The sequence below is a fragment of the Rattus norvegicus genome, chromosome 2 (genome assembly GCF_036323735.1).
Source record: "Rattus norvegicus strain BN/NHsdMcwi chromosome 2, GRCr8, whole genome shotgun sequence".
Lineage (NCBI taxonomy): Eukaryota > Metazoa > Chordata > Mammalia > Rodentia > Muridae > Rattus > Rattus norvegicus.
The window spans coordinates 104896689-104912619 of NC_086020.1; the positions used below are offsets into that span (position 1 = coordinate 104896689).

General features: G+C 35.4%; 1 long non-coding RNA gene across 22 annotated transcripts in view; it reads right to left on the reverse strand.

The window, feature by feature from the left end:
- Window positions 1–1009: 1009 nt before the first annotated feature.
- LOC103690087 (uncharacterized) overlaps window positions 1010–15931 on the reverse strand; it is a 132234-nt gene continuing 117312 nt past the window's right edge. For 16 of the 22 annotated variants that reach the window (XR_010063778.1, XR_590995.4, XR_010063781.1 and 13 more), the window contains 11 exons: window positions 15457–15609; window positions 14499–14595; window positions 13699–13808; window positions 13127–13309; window positions 11356–11491; window positions 10153–10442; window positions 8704–8865; window positions 6116–6282; window positions 5001–5186; window positions 1948–2198; window positions 1010–1282 (listed from right to left, as the gene is read on the reverse strand). This is a non-coding gene — a long non-coding RNA (uncharacterized LOC103690087). Of the gene's footprint in view, window positions 1283–1947; window positions 2199–2241; window positions 3097–5000; window positions 5187–6115; window positions 6283–8703; window positions 8866–10152; window positions 10443–11355; window positions 11492–13126; window positions 13310–13698; window positions 13809–14498; window positions 15610–15931 lie in introns of those variants that run through there. The other 6 variants (XR_005500812.2, XR_010063777.1, XR_010063785.1 and 3 more) reach the window with 6 other exon arrangements.

Consider the following 15931-nt stretch of genomic DNA (forward strand, 5'->3'; position numbering starts at 1 on the left):
GCCACTACCTAAAGACTATACATGGACTGACCCTGGACTCTGACCTCATAGGTAGCAATGAATATCCTAGTAAGAGCACCAGCGGAAGGGGAAGCCCTGGGTCCTGCTAAGACTGAACCCCCAGTGAACTAGACTGTGGGGGGGAGGGCGGCAATGGGGGGAGGGTTGGGAGGGGAACACCCATAAGGAAGTGGACGGGGAGGGGGATGTTTGCCCGGAAACCGGGAAAGGGAATAACACTCGAAATGTATATAAGAAATACTCAAGTTAATAAAAAAAAACTGTCATACACCTCAAATTTCATCATTTGTGACGATTAATTTTGCTTGTAAATGAATTTTTATGTAAAACTATCTATGACACTGACTTCTAGGCAGAACTCCGAGTGATTCTTTAATGTCATTAGCTTCTGTTTAGGCTTCTGAGAAATTATTTGGATTAGGTAATTGAAGTTGAAAAACTGACAGTATAACTGGGCTGGACTATTCCTTAGGCTTGGTTGCTAGAATGTACAAAGAGGAGAAAGCTCACTGAGTATGAACATTTGTTGTGCTCTGCTGCTTAACTAGGAAGTGACTTCACTAGCTGCAACTTCCTGATATCAGAATTGCACTATTATGATGCCTCGAGTCCTCAAATATTGAGTCACATTTTCCTAACATAAATAACATTTTATAATACCTTTTCACAAAATTGTTAAAAGAAACTTTAAAATAAAGTGTTTCTACAATGCACAGGAGGGAGGCTGATTTTATGATATACGTAATTAGTTAATTATTAGCCATTGGGATGGTTTTGTGGCAAGAATTTTAAGAATTTGGTCAGATAAATCCCCAGATTTTAGTTAGTAAGCAAAACATAGAATGCCATTTTGTATTATTTTGGAAGATTAATGAAGTGATACTAGTGCTTCTACCTCATGAATGCAGGTCTCTGAGTAACTGAGTTAGAGGAGAAGACTGAAAAATGCTATTTCTCAAAGAAATGGAGAATCATGAAGGCACATTGGAGTTTAATCAATATTATAGTTTAATAACATTCATTATAATAATAAAGAATGTGTAATATATAGCATAAAGTCAAAATGATCAGTGACAACTCTTTGTAACAATAATGTAAAATATAAAAGCTGCAGTGTCTTGTAATGATATATTCTTCTATTGTTGAATGGGAGGTGGAAAGGAACTTTGAAGTAGAATGAGCTGTAAGCATCTTCAGTCATCCTCTGCCATTGATTCCACTGTTAAACACGGAACATATAGAAGCTGTTTGTTGTGCCCTGCTAAATGAATCATAAAATGCCATTGTTAGACAAACATTCTGAGATGACACATTTGCCTCTCTTTAGATAAGATTAATGTTTTCTTAACTCCGCACAAAGAATTATTTGCATCAACAATATACCTGATCTTGAATGGTGCTGTTTTCATTCGTCACATGTATGTTCTAGTGGACACTGTGCTAATAATTTACCAAGATTATCTCTCATATGAAATTAAACAAACACTAATGTTTTTACGCAAGGAGAGTGAAGCCTTTTGACAGTGGCACAGGGCTTAATCCTTCAGAATGTTTAATGGATTTTAAAATCAAATCTGTTTCTAAATGATCTTTTAAAATAATTTCATATCCAAGCTATCCTAAATGGCTTATGGACTGTGGGAAGAAAGGTGAGAAATATAGCAGGCAATATTCTGGGAATCTTAAAGGGGCTAAATTAGGAGTCCATCTGTCACATATACATGTCCATATATGCATGTATGTATGTCTGTGTATAAAATGTGCACATATTTAAACATTATTTAATCAAAGTGTTGTTTAAAAACTCTTTTTCATACTCTGATATCATGATGTGCTCCAATGCTGCTGTGATGTTATTTACAATTCTATACAATTGGGCAATGCTGTCCTCCATTCATTTGATAACTTCTTAAAATGTCTTCTTACCTCTCTGTAGGACCTTCCTTCTGAGGGGCAGCAAATGGAATCTTTAATTTTTCAGCATTAGCATTAAAGAAGGTTTTCTCAGGGGGGTCACTTATGGCATCTTTCATAGCACATGCTCTATCAACAGTATTTAGTGAACCTGAAGACATTTTTATGTCATCAGACCTTTTTGGAATATCTTTATAAAATGTATGATCGTCATCTCCAAATATCTAGAGCTAGTTTTCAGTTAGAATTTCTTCAATAGAAATCTGTAACACAACAAGACAAAATCATGATCCTCTATCATTTCACATAGTTTACAAAGTAGAAATCAAGTAAAAAATTGAAATATGATACCAATTACTACAAACAGATATAAAGTAATAAAATGAATTGTGTGTCTGAAATGGAGATTCTAAGTTCTTTGCCTCTTACTAAAATTTGTTAAAATTTCATGCAAATTGCAAACAGTAAAGGAACTACTAGAGCATTATTTCAGAAGTGATATGCTGCCTAGAATAACTGTGAATCTAATTACTTTAAAGGTATCTTGACTCTACTTTCTTGGGTCTTGGGGTGGGGTGGGGGAAGAGATCGAGTATCATTTTGGTGGTTTGAATAGGATGTCCCTCTAATTCTAGGCATCTCAATACTTGATTCCCTCCTTGTGACAACTTTTGAGTGGTTAATGTGGTTTGGCCTTCTTGGAAGCAGTATGCTATTGGTGAGAATTTAGGGCTACAAAAGGCCAGATACCATTTACAGTGTACTCTCTCTCTGCTTCATGTTTGGTGTCCTATGAGAGCCATCAGTTCGGGCCCTAGGATTTCTCAGTAACTAATTGGTAACTAGATATACATCATGAAGTACATCCTGTCCTCTGTAAGTTGCTTTTCATCAGTGTTTTACCCCAGCCTTATAACAAATTAAGATACTTCCCAAATGGAACAACAATGATAATTCTCTTTTCTTCTAAGATGGTGGGTTAGGTTAATTCAACTCTATTCATCACACAAGTTTCTTCCCAGGATGCACCTAAGATTATGTTTGACCAGTCTTGAAAAAGATAGGAAAGAAATGATTCTCAGGAAAATCACACTCAAATGATTGTCTTCTTTGATGTGCTGATTGTTCAGAATAGTTTTGCTTCATTTCTCATACCTGATCCTACAAAGGAATACATTTGAATAGGAGTGTCTATATAGGGTGAATCATTAATAGTTATTAAGAATGGAAAATGTATTTTATTGCTTAATTTGGATGGAATATGCAGCTTAATATAGGATTCGATTTTAGTTTGCCAATAGCTGTGTAGTTTGGCATAAAATTATGTTAGGAGCCCAAGCCAAGTAGAGTCCTGGGTAAGAAAGCTATTCAAGCTACTTCTCCTTTTTTTTGGACACCCAAATAAATTTAGTTTTAAAATTTAAAATATGTATTTACAATAGTTCATTTTTTATATGTGTATATGAGTTGCATGTAGAAGCCAGAGAACTTTCAAGAGTTGTTCATGCTACTTCTTATGTAATCCTACTCCAGTGAGTCATATAACCATGACTTCCTGCAAAATACTTCCTTGCTGCCATACTTCATTTTGAGGAATATTGCCACAACTTCTTTCCTGTGGACCTTATCCCTTCAAAACTACTAATTAAAATATATGCTTACTTTCTTTTTTGTTTTCTTTTATTGTACTTATTTTTCTTTTTAAATGTTTGTTCTTTATTCATTCTTTATGAAATTTTCATCATGTATCCCTGTACCAATCCTTCCATTTCTGCCCTGCCCTGGTAACTCCCCTTCCCCCAAAATTTTTAATAAATTAAAAATAAAGTTTTAAATTTAAAAACCATAAAAATTAACTAAAACAAAAAATTCATCTCTGTGAAATGTGATGTGACATAGTATGTCACATTGTCTACACGTTTTTGCCCAAACGGTTTTACTTGCAAATGTTCATTGAAATGAGTCACTGGTCCAGTTCAAGGCATCTGGATTTTGCTACACTATCAAAACTGGAAACTCGTAGCAATTCCTCTCCTCCTATATCCTGGATATCCTGATGTTGCCCTTAGTCATAGCAATCCTTTAAATTTGAATTTGTAGGACCAGCCCCTTCTCATGCTTTAGCGCCTGAGGCATATGTGCAGCTTGATCTTCATGTGGGTCCCCTAACAATTGGTGTGGTGGCTGTCTATGACTCTGTAGACTGTCTCTGGATACCTTTCTTCCAGCTGGGCAGCCTTGTCTGATGTCAGTGTCAGAATATGCACTTATTCCTGTTGTGAATTGATGTACGACAGTGAGTTAGTACCCATGGAATGTCTACATTTCTCTGAGGAGGAGGAGAAATGGAGCAAGGTGATTGTGAGGATGGGACTTGGAAGAGGAGTGCTACAATTAGGATACAAAGTAAATAAAAAAATTGATGAAAAATTAATAATAAAGTTAAGAGCTACAGAAAATGTGAGGTCCATAAGACAGTATTTTATATAATACAAACATACACTATTTTTCTTTATATTAGTAGAAGTTAGTGTTAAAATAATATAAAGTATTTAATACATTATACTAGTTATTTATCATTATTCATTTTGTCACATATGATGTTTGTACACAATTGTATACAATGTTTTTATATGAACATCAGTGGAGTTGAGGTGGATATTTCATCATAATAGTCTTATCAGTATTATACACAACTATTATGTACTCCAAAGTAGTGATAAAATGGAAAAAAACCCCAAAACACTATGTAATCGAAATTTTTTCAATTTCACTGTAGTTTTCTTGGACTACTATTATATGTGCAACATATTGTTGGCTAAAATATCAATATCTAAAATCAGTATCTAAAACGAAAGGGCAAAAGAAATGATTCTCTTACTTCAAGCTACATTAACAAGCTCCCTTCCCAAACCTTCCTGAAATAGACTAATACATCCTCCACTCCAAAAGAGTGCAATCCTAAGGTGTTCTTTAACAGCACTGATCTTTCTGAGATTTTCCCAATTCCTGGCTCACAAATGAGGACTTTGTTCCAAATGGCCAAAGCCAACAGATCCGCTTACCTTTTTGGAAAGGTCATTCCCAAATAACGAGTTGCTGGAAGTAGAATGCCATGGAATATAGGGGTTATGTGAACAGATAAACTGTTAAGAGTCTAAGTCTTCATGGGAGAAATTTTAATCTTTAATAACACATGAATAAGGTGTTTTAGTAGGATGAAGTTTTGTTGTGGCATCTGTGGTAGAAAACTAAAAATATAGAAAAAAAAGAGAATTTTATGTTTGATTGTCTTACATTTGCTTACAAGACTCTAAATACAAAGAAACATCTGGGTAAATGTTTTATAGACCAGCTCATAGCATAATCAGAATTCAAATGAAGTTAAGAATATATGGCTAAAGTATTGCCTAAAACATTTTCTGCAAATCACTTCTCAGTTTAGAATCATGGGAATTATTTTAAAATCATGTATGAATTTCTGGCTACTACATGTATGACTACTACTCACAGAACCTAGAGGAAGGTGTTAGGATCCCTGCAATTGGAATGTAGAGTGTTGCAGACCATGTATGTTCTTGGTATGGAAACACCCAGTGTTATTAAAAAGTGAACCATCTTTCCAACCCCCATGGAGACACATTTAATATTTACCTTGGTATAAATACAACTTGGAATACCCTTGTGGCATTATAGAACCTGATGAGCAGAAAACATACTAATGAACCTAAGCAATGCAGTTGTACAAGCTTCTACAATAGAAAAGGCAGAGATGCTGAGGTCCTGAGCAGCAATGAGAACTCAACTCTTCTGTTACCTAAGAAATCATTCTATGGAGTAGAGTATGGGAAAATATTTCAAAGGAGAAAAAGCTATACCTAACCAAGACTCCTCTAAGAATTTATAGTTGAGAAAGACAAATTCAGTAATAGCATCATGTTCCAATCAATGACATATATTTATTTTGTGATATATTCACTATACCGTAATAATAACATTAGGACATAAATAACCCACATCATGACAGTTATGATGTAAGTGGTGAGATTAGAGATATGGTACAACACTGTTGCTTGAGAAAGGATACCTGTTTATAAAATGACAATATGTATGAGCAAAGGAATTGTCTTGGCATGGGAAATCATTCCAGAGTATAACCCGTAAATATAAACCTATGTACCTTTAAAAATGCATTTCTTCTATCTTTGTATGGTTCCCGAAGAATTTACTGTATCATTATCTTTGGATAGCAGAATCTTTTGATCAAATTTCTTGATCAGAGACACCAAATAAATTACATAAATCTGTAGAAAGCAAGTTTCTTTATATATTTAGAATGAAATCCCCCTTTAAAGAAAAACAAATGAGAATTGTAGTTGTCATTGTACATTGGAGAAATTTCTTGAGAAACCTTTTTTGTTGAAAAATATCAGTTTAGACAAGTGATTCTCAGCTTGTATTTCACAATCACTTTGGGGGTCACATATCAGATATCCTGCATATTAGATATTTCATACATTACACATTATAATTCATAGCAGTAACAAAGACTAGTTTTGAAATAGCAGCAAAATAATTTAATGGTTAGGGATTACCACAACATGATAAACTATATTAGTGTCTCTAGATTAGGAAGGCTGAGAACCATTGGTTGAGTCCTATTTCTTTATGAGATTCCAGACCTGTCATCTCGACTCAACAGTGGAACCTACAAGCAGGAAGTTGTGTTTTCTTACTTAAAACCAGAATCAAAGAAGCAGAATTCTGATTGCAGTAGCAATGAAATAAACCTACTCTTTTGTTCAAGTTGCCTTTCCTGGCTTCCAGTTCACAACTGCGAACACTTATCCGCACTCCACTCTCCAGCCCCCAGTTCTGTTTGCCTCAAAGGAGGCCAGCTCCCATGTCAGACAGTCAGACAGGAAACTATCATAACTGCCCTCTGAGGGGCTCGATCTGGCAGCTGACCAGATACAGAGACCCACAGCCAAACATTGGATGAAGTTCATGGACTCTTATGGAAGAGTAAGGGGAAGGATCCAATGACCTGAAGAAGGTAAGAACTCCATAGGAAGACAAACAATCAACTAACCTGGACCATTAGGAGCTATCAAAGCCTGAGCCACCAACTAAAAAGCATCGGCAAGCTATACCATGACCTATGGCACATATGTCGCAAATGTGCAGCTCCGTCTCCATGTTGATCCTTTAACACGTGGAGCAGGGGCTATCACTAAAGTTGTTGACTGTCTCTCGAAAACCTTCCTGCTCTGGCCCCAGTGGGAGAAGATGTGGAACCCTGAAGAGAGTTGAAGTTCCAATGCGGGAAGATTACCTAGGGGGCCCTAACACTGTTATAGAAGAAGGGGAGAGACTGTGTGAGGGGTAAAAAGGTGGGAGACCACATTCAAGATGTAAAATGAATATATAAATAAACAATCCAATAAATAAATGGAAAATAATAATAGTGAATAACTATTAAAAAAACCCACCAAAACAAACAAAAACCCCAAAGTGCTCTTCTGAAAAATAAGCAACATTAAAAAGGGCAGGGCCCGAAAATATTTCATCCTGATTTTATAATTTGTTGAATTTGTACTTTTTGTTCATAGTAAGTAAAGTTTTAGCTTACAGGCCCACCTCTAATAGTTGTGAAATTTCTTACTTGAACACACTATTTTGCACGTGAAAAGGTCTCCCATTTTCTCATCCATTCCTTTAAGAATGCAAATATTCAATTATTTAAGTTAATCATAAGCAGCAGCTTGTTTGATGGACAGAAATACCACTTTATTCATGAAACACCAGAACTAAACTTCATGTTGAACCAAGGATAGAGAAGTGAGAAAAAAGGGAAGATTCCCAAGTGTTCCTGTACCTTTAAATTGCTCTGAATGTGCACATGGCTACTACCTTCAGGCACTGATCTTCTCTTTCCTCCCTATGATTTGGTCCCAGGTTTCTGACAATTAGAGCCAGACACACTTAGCAAGCCCCAGGGCCAAGGAGGGACCAAGAGGTACCTTTGCCTGTGTTACAAGAATGCCTATACTCAGAGTAGTATCTTTTCTCTTAATGTCTGGGGCCACAGTCTACTGAGAGACAAACTCAGAACATAGCCCAATTAAAATATAACAATAATATTTGTTCTAGAATCACTGCTGTTCCCTTGTAAGTTAAAAGCGGTAGACTATAATTAGATTAGGCAACTTTTCAAATTATTTTACATGGGGTTAGGATGGCAACATTGGGCAAAAGTGAAATTGCTGGTTTATTTTGTGGTAGAGAAGGAAAACAATTTCATGTATCTTCTGGACAGAGGACAACATCCAAGTCTCTGATAAACTATTATAGGTCAGTTGTGAATTAGCTAGTCATTTTGAAGTATTGTTATTTATCAGGAATATTTTTTGGTAAGTATGATTTAAGACATGTATTTTGTAAAGGACACCTTTACCACTACTATTATTTGTTCTGCTATTACTTCAGATGGTGTAGTCAGAGGCAAAATCACTGGGTCAATTTGCATTGCCAAACCGAAGGCCATCTAATATATGAGCAAGTTAACTTTCAACAGAAGGTGCTAAATTGTATTTTTGTGATGAATTCTTTAGCTTCTCAGTCTTTTATCTACAATGTCTCTTATCCTGAAGTCATATGTTTCCATAGTTCAAGTCAACTGTCATCATCAGTTAATCTCAAGGAAGGAAAGTTCGTATGCATCTCTAGAGAGATGTTGAACATTGGGGATCCAAAAACCTTCTTTACCTATAAAGCAGATACTATAACAAGGACTGATTCTTGACTCCAATTCACCTCTTCTTATTCAGCATCAATTTTATCCCTCGTGTACCAGTGTGATTCAACTGATAGTGTTCTTAGTATTTTATATGACTTTTGTCCCTTTTCAGCAATGATAGCTAATATATCCTGTATGGGATAAAGACAAGCTTCTGTTAGTGTACATCCACATTTCTGAAGCACAAATGTCTATTATTGTGAACCAGAACCAAAGCAATTATGGGCACTGAGCTACAACTGAGAGGAATGAAGACATTGATATTTTTCCTTTTTAACTTCCAAATATATTTTCTCCCCTAATCCATTTTTCCAGTTTGAAACACTGGATTTTGTTGGACTCAGATAACCTTCACACTTCTGATCCCCAAAGCAATTTGGTGAATGATCCTCTGTGATATTTTTCCTTTCTTCTGTGAATATTCCTCTCAAACATGCCATTCTCAGTTACTATTGAGATATTTCTCACTCAAAGATCAAATTATTATTTTATTTATTGTCTTCATGGTCTCTGCTATGAATGGTAAAATCTGTGTTTTCAAGGAAGGTTTTTCTAAATATACTTCTGAGACTTATTTCCTTTTTCTTTGACATCTTTTCAACTATCTCAGTTGAAAGATGCTGTCACAGTTAAGAATCCAAGCAAATTTCCATCCTTTTTCTATGGAGTCTGTAAAAATGACTACCACACACAGACTTACTCCATATTTTCTCTATTTTCAAAGTTGGGATGATTGCAATCATAGCTACCAGAAACTTCTGCTGTAAAAAACCAAAGGTGTGGGCAGTAATTTTCATGTGTCTGAGATGATAAACTTGTTCCCAGGCAGCATAGATCCTGGCACAGGTATAGTAATAAAATGGATGCTAAACAGTAAATAAATACTTCCAATGGCAATTTAGTAACTTATTTAAAACAGATTAAGGCATATTAAGTGGCTTTTAAATATAGTCTACTAGGATGAAATGATTAATACCTGGCAAAGATCAAGGCATATATCTAATTCATTGATAATATAAACTAAAGTTCTTTAGATATTTTGAATTATAAGATTGAGTAATCTCAGAGGCAATGATTTTACAGAGGCTCCAGAGTAATACTCAGTCATAAAGAAGCTGTAAGTATTGATGATTAGGGGTTGAGAGGGACACATCCATAGATCCATTTCTTTTAACAAGCTGGAAGGTTTGTGCCTTTGCTGAAATCAGTGCAAAACATGGGAATATAATTTCTTTTTCCCCCAATTTTCTTTTATACACGATGCAATCTTCAATGGGATTATTTGTTTTAAAAAGGTCATATTCTCATGAATATGTTATGTAAACATTCATCAGTTTGTTGAAATAATTTACTTAGAAAAATGGTTAGCAGAAATAATATAAAACAAGACAGCTGTAGAAACGTTAAAGGAAACTCACCAGTATTGGAGAAGAAAGATTTCCATGAGAGACTTGCTAAGAAGGGTTTTTTTCTTTATTGGTGCTGGCAGAATTTGATAATTCCCAACAAGTTGCTTTTTGTTTGGTGCTGGTGGGGCTATGTATACATTGACTTTGCGGGTATCAGATTCACAAGTAATTAATTGATTTATAAAAAAATGTATTTTTCAGGTTTCTCTGATTCTATGAAAGAAGGTATGTCATCGTTTGTTGTAGTTGAATTCACTTAGCTCTTGCATGCCCTTTTCCTTTTATAGCACGCATGCCTTCTGTATTACCACAAATAAACAAAATATAGTAAAATTTATAATAATGTCATTGTGTCCTAAGGCACTGGATATCTTTTTGAATATTGCCCATACTTATGGTATAATCAGTAAATTCTTGTGTTTGCCTTGAAAGCTATGCATATAGGTATTAGAATTAAGCAACAAAATAGTACCAATCTTTTAGCCATCCTCTGTAACTTTCTGACTGGACAGCCGTGGGCAGCTGTAAATTGACAGCAATATCTATACAGCATAACTTGCCTGACTGCACTTCTATGACAGACCTTGGCTTTACCCTCTGAATTGCAAACAAAAATCTCAAATCATAGTATCTATGACTGTCCTATGGGTATATTTTTCTATACTAAGACTTGCATAAGAGATAGGCATGGTGGCATATGCCTCAGATCTCAGGAGCAGAAGCAAGAGGATCTCTATGAGTTTGAGGTGTACAGAGCAAGTTCCAGGACAGGCAGAGCTATTACATAGAGAAAATCCAATTTGCTATTGAGTTGCTATTCTAAAAATATATGTTAATGGTTTATATATCAAAGTAGGTGTCATTTCTTCACATATCCTTAATTAATAAACTAAACCTATTTCTGGGATTAACCTCTTACATAAACCCAGGATGACTGTAAAGAGGTTCCCAAGTTTACAGGCAATTCCTAACAATAGGCGATTCTTATGCACAGGCGAAGATTCCCTTCACATGGTTCAGTAATTTCCACATTACTGTTTGTTATATATCATATATCCAGTGCTAAATAATTCTAATTTTTCAGTTATGGAAGCAGAACATTATGATCCCCTATAATCTCCTCCTCGTGAAGAGGAGCATTTGGATTTCTGGGCAGTGCATCATGATATAAGGGGCAGCTGCTGTGACCATGTTCCTTTCCCTTTAACTCACCTGGATTAGAAAGATTATTCTGGGAATCAGAGTCCACTCCATAAGGGTGAAATAATGAGGTCTCATAATAAACTAAAACTGAGTCTTCTTCAAATAATTTCAGGGAGTTTTCAATTGGAAAGTTTATAAGAGAAATCTATGACAAAAGGGGAAAAACACAGAGGGTCTCTGTCATGTATTACTGCAATTCATATTTGACATTTAGTCTTGGAGGCTAATAATGTGTAGTTTAAAATTCTGAGAAAAAGTCAGCAGTTATAAAATATAGGGCAGAGGTTTCTGTTAGAAATTTTTTTTTTTATTAACTTGAGTATTTCTTATATACATTTCAAGTGTTATTCCCTTTCCCGGTTTCCGGGCAAAATCCCCCTCCCCCCTCCCCTTCCTTATGGGTGTTCCCCTCCCAACCCTCCCCCCATTGCCGCCCTCCCCCCATAGTCTAGTTCACTGGGGGTTCAGTCTTAGCAGGACCCAGGGCTTCCCCTTCCACTGGTGCTCTTACTAGGATATTCATTGCTACCTATGGGGTCAGAGTCCAGGGTCAGTCCATATATAGTCTTTAGGTAGTGGCTTAGTCCCTGGAAGCTCTGTTAGAAATTTAAAAGCTGAATTTGAGGCCACATGTTCAAATGTGATAATCGTACTACAATACTATATAAGAGGATGATTTCCAGTTTTTACATTGTGATGGCCAGTATGTGAAACATTCTGTCCACTTGAGTTGCTTTGGTTACATTTTACACATAGACAGCAGAGCATGTTTGTAATGAAGATAATAGAAAGGCACAATAAAGAAGGGTAGATGACCTCTCCATGTGGGTACCATCCTATTGAAATATTCCTTGGGCTGACTAAAATTCAAGAGACAGGCAAACCAAACTAAGCAGAAACATTCACAAATCTCTGATGTCTCAGTGGAGATGCAATGGTTAACAGCTTGGTCATAAAGTTCATTATTTGGAAGTATTTAAAATAAGGCCCATTTGGAGCAAGCTTGATAATTATGGTATCCATTGGTAGGTTCTTTGGGACCCTATTTTTTCCTCCTGATCTTTGATTCTACACAGTATGAGGAAATTTTTTTTGAGTTAGATTTTCTTTCCTATAGTACATTCCTTACAGGTCCAGGGCAACTGGTCAGTTAATAATAAATCAGAAACTCAAGTACTGAGAGTCAAAATAACCATTTGATTTCTATACTGTATAAATTTTGATATAGTATTTGAAAGGTAGCTATCATGGAAAAATACACTCAAGAATTTCCCTAAACCAATCATAATCAGCAACAAGAGATCAAAGGTATATTTAACCACACTAATGAGGAGTCATAACAACTGTACCAAATTAAAGACAATCCTAAATATGTTGCATTTGTTTCATTGGGGAAACCACCTTGAAAACAAGTACAATTTCATTCAAGCTACACTGCTTATATCAGAGTTCAGTCTTGACTGCTAAACACATTACCCAAAATTTTTATCATTTCATAGTATTTGTTCTCACTGGGCTAGTCTAAGAATATTCTAAATCACAAAAGACTGAGTCATTGAACTCAAGCATCCATTTGCAAGACACTTACTTCAAACACATCTATGATTCTTCCCCTCCAGAAGATCATAATGGCAAGTTGTACTCATTTTACAAAATGAAACAAAACCAAAACCAAAACAATTAGTAACAACATAAAAACCCAGACTCTCAGGATAATCCTGTATTCATGTATCATTGCAAAGACTTATCAAAGCTAAGCATAATGTATATGTCTTATTACCTTTTTGGCAATATCATTTGCTAATCGTTTATTGTGGGAACTAGGCAGATATAGGATACTTGGCACAACAGATAAATCATAAGCTGTCATCTGGTTCACAGAAGAATTCCTCTCAACTTAATATAATAATTTGAAACGTTGTCTTAGAAGAGTAACATGTGAGTGCAGTAGTTTTCTAAAAGACTAAACACAGGGACAGTTATTTTTTTAAATGTCTACTCAATTTTTAAATATAAAGAAAGCAATCAGAGTAATTGTATCTTATGCCGGGTCTCCTGAGAATAAAATGAAAGTTAGAATGTGTACTAGAAATATTGCTTGAAATGTTTTGCCAAATAAAGAAAAATAGATAAATTTAATTGAAATATAAAGCAGAGTACAGGCATGGGCCACTATGACTCCCCAAGTCACACTTGTCTTTGAAAATGTTTTCCAGGGTGGTGAACGATCGAAACCTTTTAATGTCAATCAGTATTTGTAGTAAATATTTCTGTGATATATGATCTCTAAATGTGCATGCAAATATTACTTCTAATTTGTTGTTGTTGTTCATGCAATTCACCAGCCATTACCTCTGCACAGTGGCTACTTTCTCTTCTTCATTGACTTGGTCTGGTACTCCAAGTCATTCTTCATATAGTCGAGATGTCAGCAGACTTTCTTAAGTGATTTGAAGTAATTCCTTATAGAGAAAATATATTTTGTGGAAAAATAAATAATGGAAATTACTCAAAATACATTCAACTGTAAAATTCAGTTTAATTCTACTTTTTTTTCACAGCTCCCAAAATTTCTCCTAGTTAGAGCATTTACTGATATGAGGGTCAAGTAAGTTTCATCCTTCAAAACTAGAAACCTAAGAGCAAATTTTTCAGATGTGCTTGGGTTGCAGAAAAATCTCTTATTTGCTTAATGTCCCTCTAGTGGGCAGTTGAGCAATCCAGTACACAGAAGAGATCAATACCTCAACTTGAATAGTAATTTTAAATGACAGAAACATGTAAACATGGTAACCACAACAAAGTCAACCAAAGTAAGTTATTATCTGATTTCTTAGGAGCAGAAAGTCATGACTGGCACTGAAAGCATGAGGTCGTGGCTCTTAAATTCCTGTGACCATTTCACTAAACAAGCATGATGTTCCTAACTGTAGTCTAATTGTTTAAGATGATATTCCCAGATAATGTAGTCCTTACCCATCCATCGAAGGAGATTCTTTTTGCAATGGATGATGACTATTGAAAACTGCACGTATTCAAGGTACAAAGAACAAAATATCCTGTGGCTCCATGCCCCACTGCCTACATATACATACTAACTCCTTAACCTTGGGCTCCAAAAATTTGTTTAAAAAGTCAGAATGATTGTATACCAGAGGATCAGGATATCTGCTTTGGGATTGGGCCTCAGAGAAATGCAGGAGAAGCTTCACTTTTGTTAGTCCCACAGTCTGGTTGTTTAAGCAAGTTCTAAACAAAACATTATCCAAGTTAGTAACACTAAATCAAAATGAGGAAATCTCATGAAGTCAAACTTTTAGATAAGGAACTACATGCAAATAAATACTATGAAGAGTGAGGAAATTGGTCTTTCTCAAAAATGAACCCCCTAATTTGTAAGCCAATCACAGTTGGTTCCTTTGGAAATAGTACAGATACTAACAAGGATAATGGACTCATCAGGTTATTTGAACATATTTATGGATTTATTTGTATCTACAAAATAACAGTTAAAGAAAATGTATTTTATCAGAAGTGGGAGATTGAAGGGAAACAACATTAGAGCAAGGAATAGGGAGGAGTGAAATGATTTTAATTTTTAAATATAACAATAAAATTATGGTGCTGAAGGAATGGCCCAGTACTTAAGAATACGTGTTACATAGCCATGTGAACCTTCATTTGGATACCAATATTTTGTGAGTGAGAGGGACAAGCAGACCAAGAGATTCTACTGGGTATGTACAGCAAAGATATACATGAAGGAGTCACGTGCTCTATACCTAGGAAGAGAAACCTGCCTCTCAGAAAAAAAGGAGAGTGACACCCTTAAGAACACTCTTAGACAAATGCATCTGAGGAGGCATGCATATCAGGTGAAACTCATATGCATGTATGAAGTGACTCTCCATATACTTGTGGAAGAATCAAATGAAAGATACTTAGTTACATTACTGCTCATTATGACAGCTTTTTGTTTTTGTTTTTGCTTTTTTATCAGATTTCTCTTATATGTTATCTACTACCACTCAAGGGAATGCATAATGAAGGAAACTACTCAAATAGATTGAGAAGAATCCTGAGGGTGTATGATGCAAGGACTTTCCTTACCTTTAAGATACATGCTACCATATACACAGATGGATTATTTTTTTATGTTTACATCTTCTTCACAATCCAACTTCTTCATGATGCTATGTTGTGTGAAATTATGGATATATCCTGAATTTGGGGCCCCTTTTCTTGGATGAAGAACAGCATATCCTGAGAAGAAAATGGAAAATACCTGTCATGTCACATATAGCACAGGTGCTATTTGCTTTTTGAGAATCAGACCAATGGTGTGTTCAGCTGCAATGAGAGGTTTGGCATAGACAAAGAGGACTTGAACTGGTTTTGTGACTCAGTCACTTATTATACTCAATGCACTCTAATGTTAACCCTGAAAGCTCAAGCAACACTTAATTTTATCAGATTTTACACATTAGTAAAGAGATCCAAAATTTTTAGTAGATGGGCCCTGGTGAAAAGCCCTCTCTTTAGTTTCCTATTGTATAGCCAATGATTTGATAGATGCACAATTGTT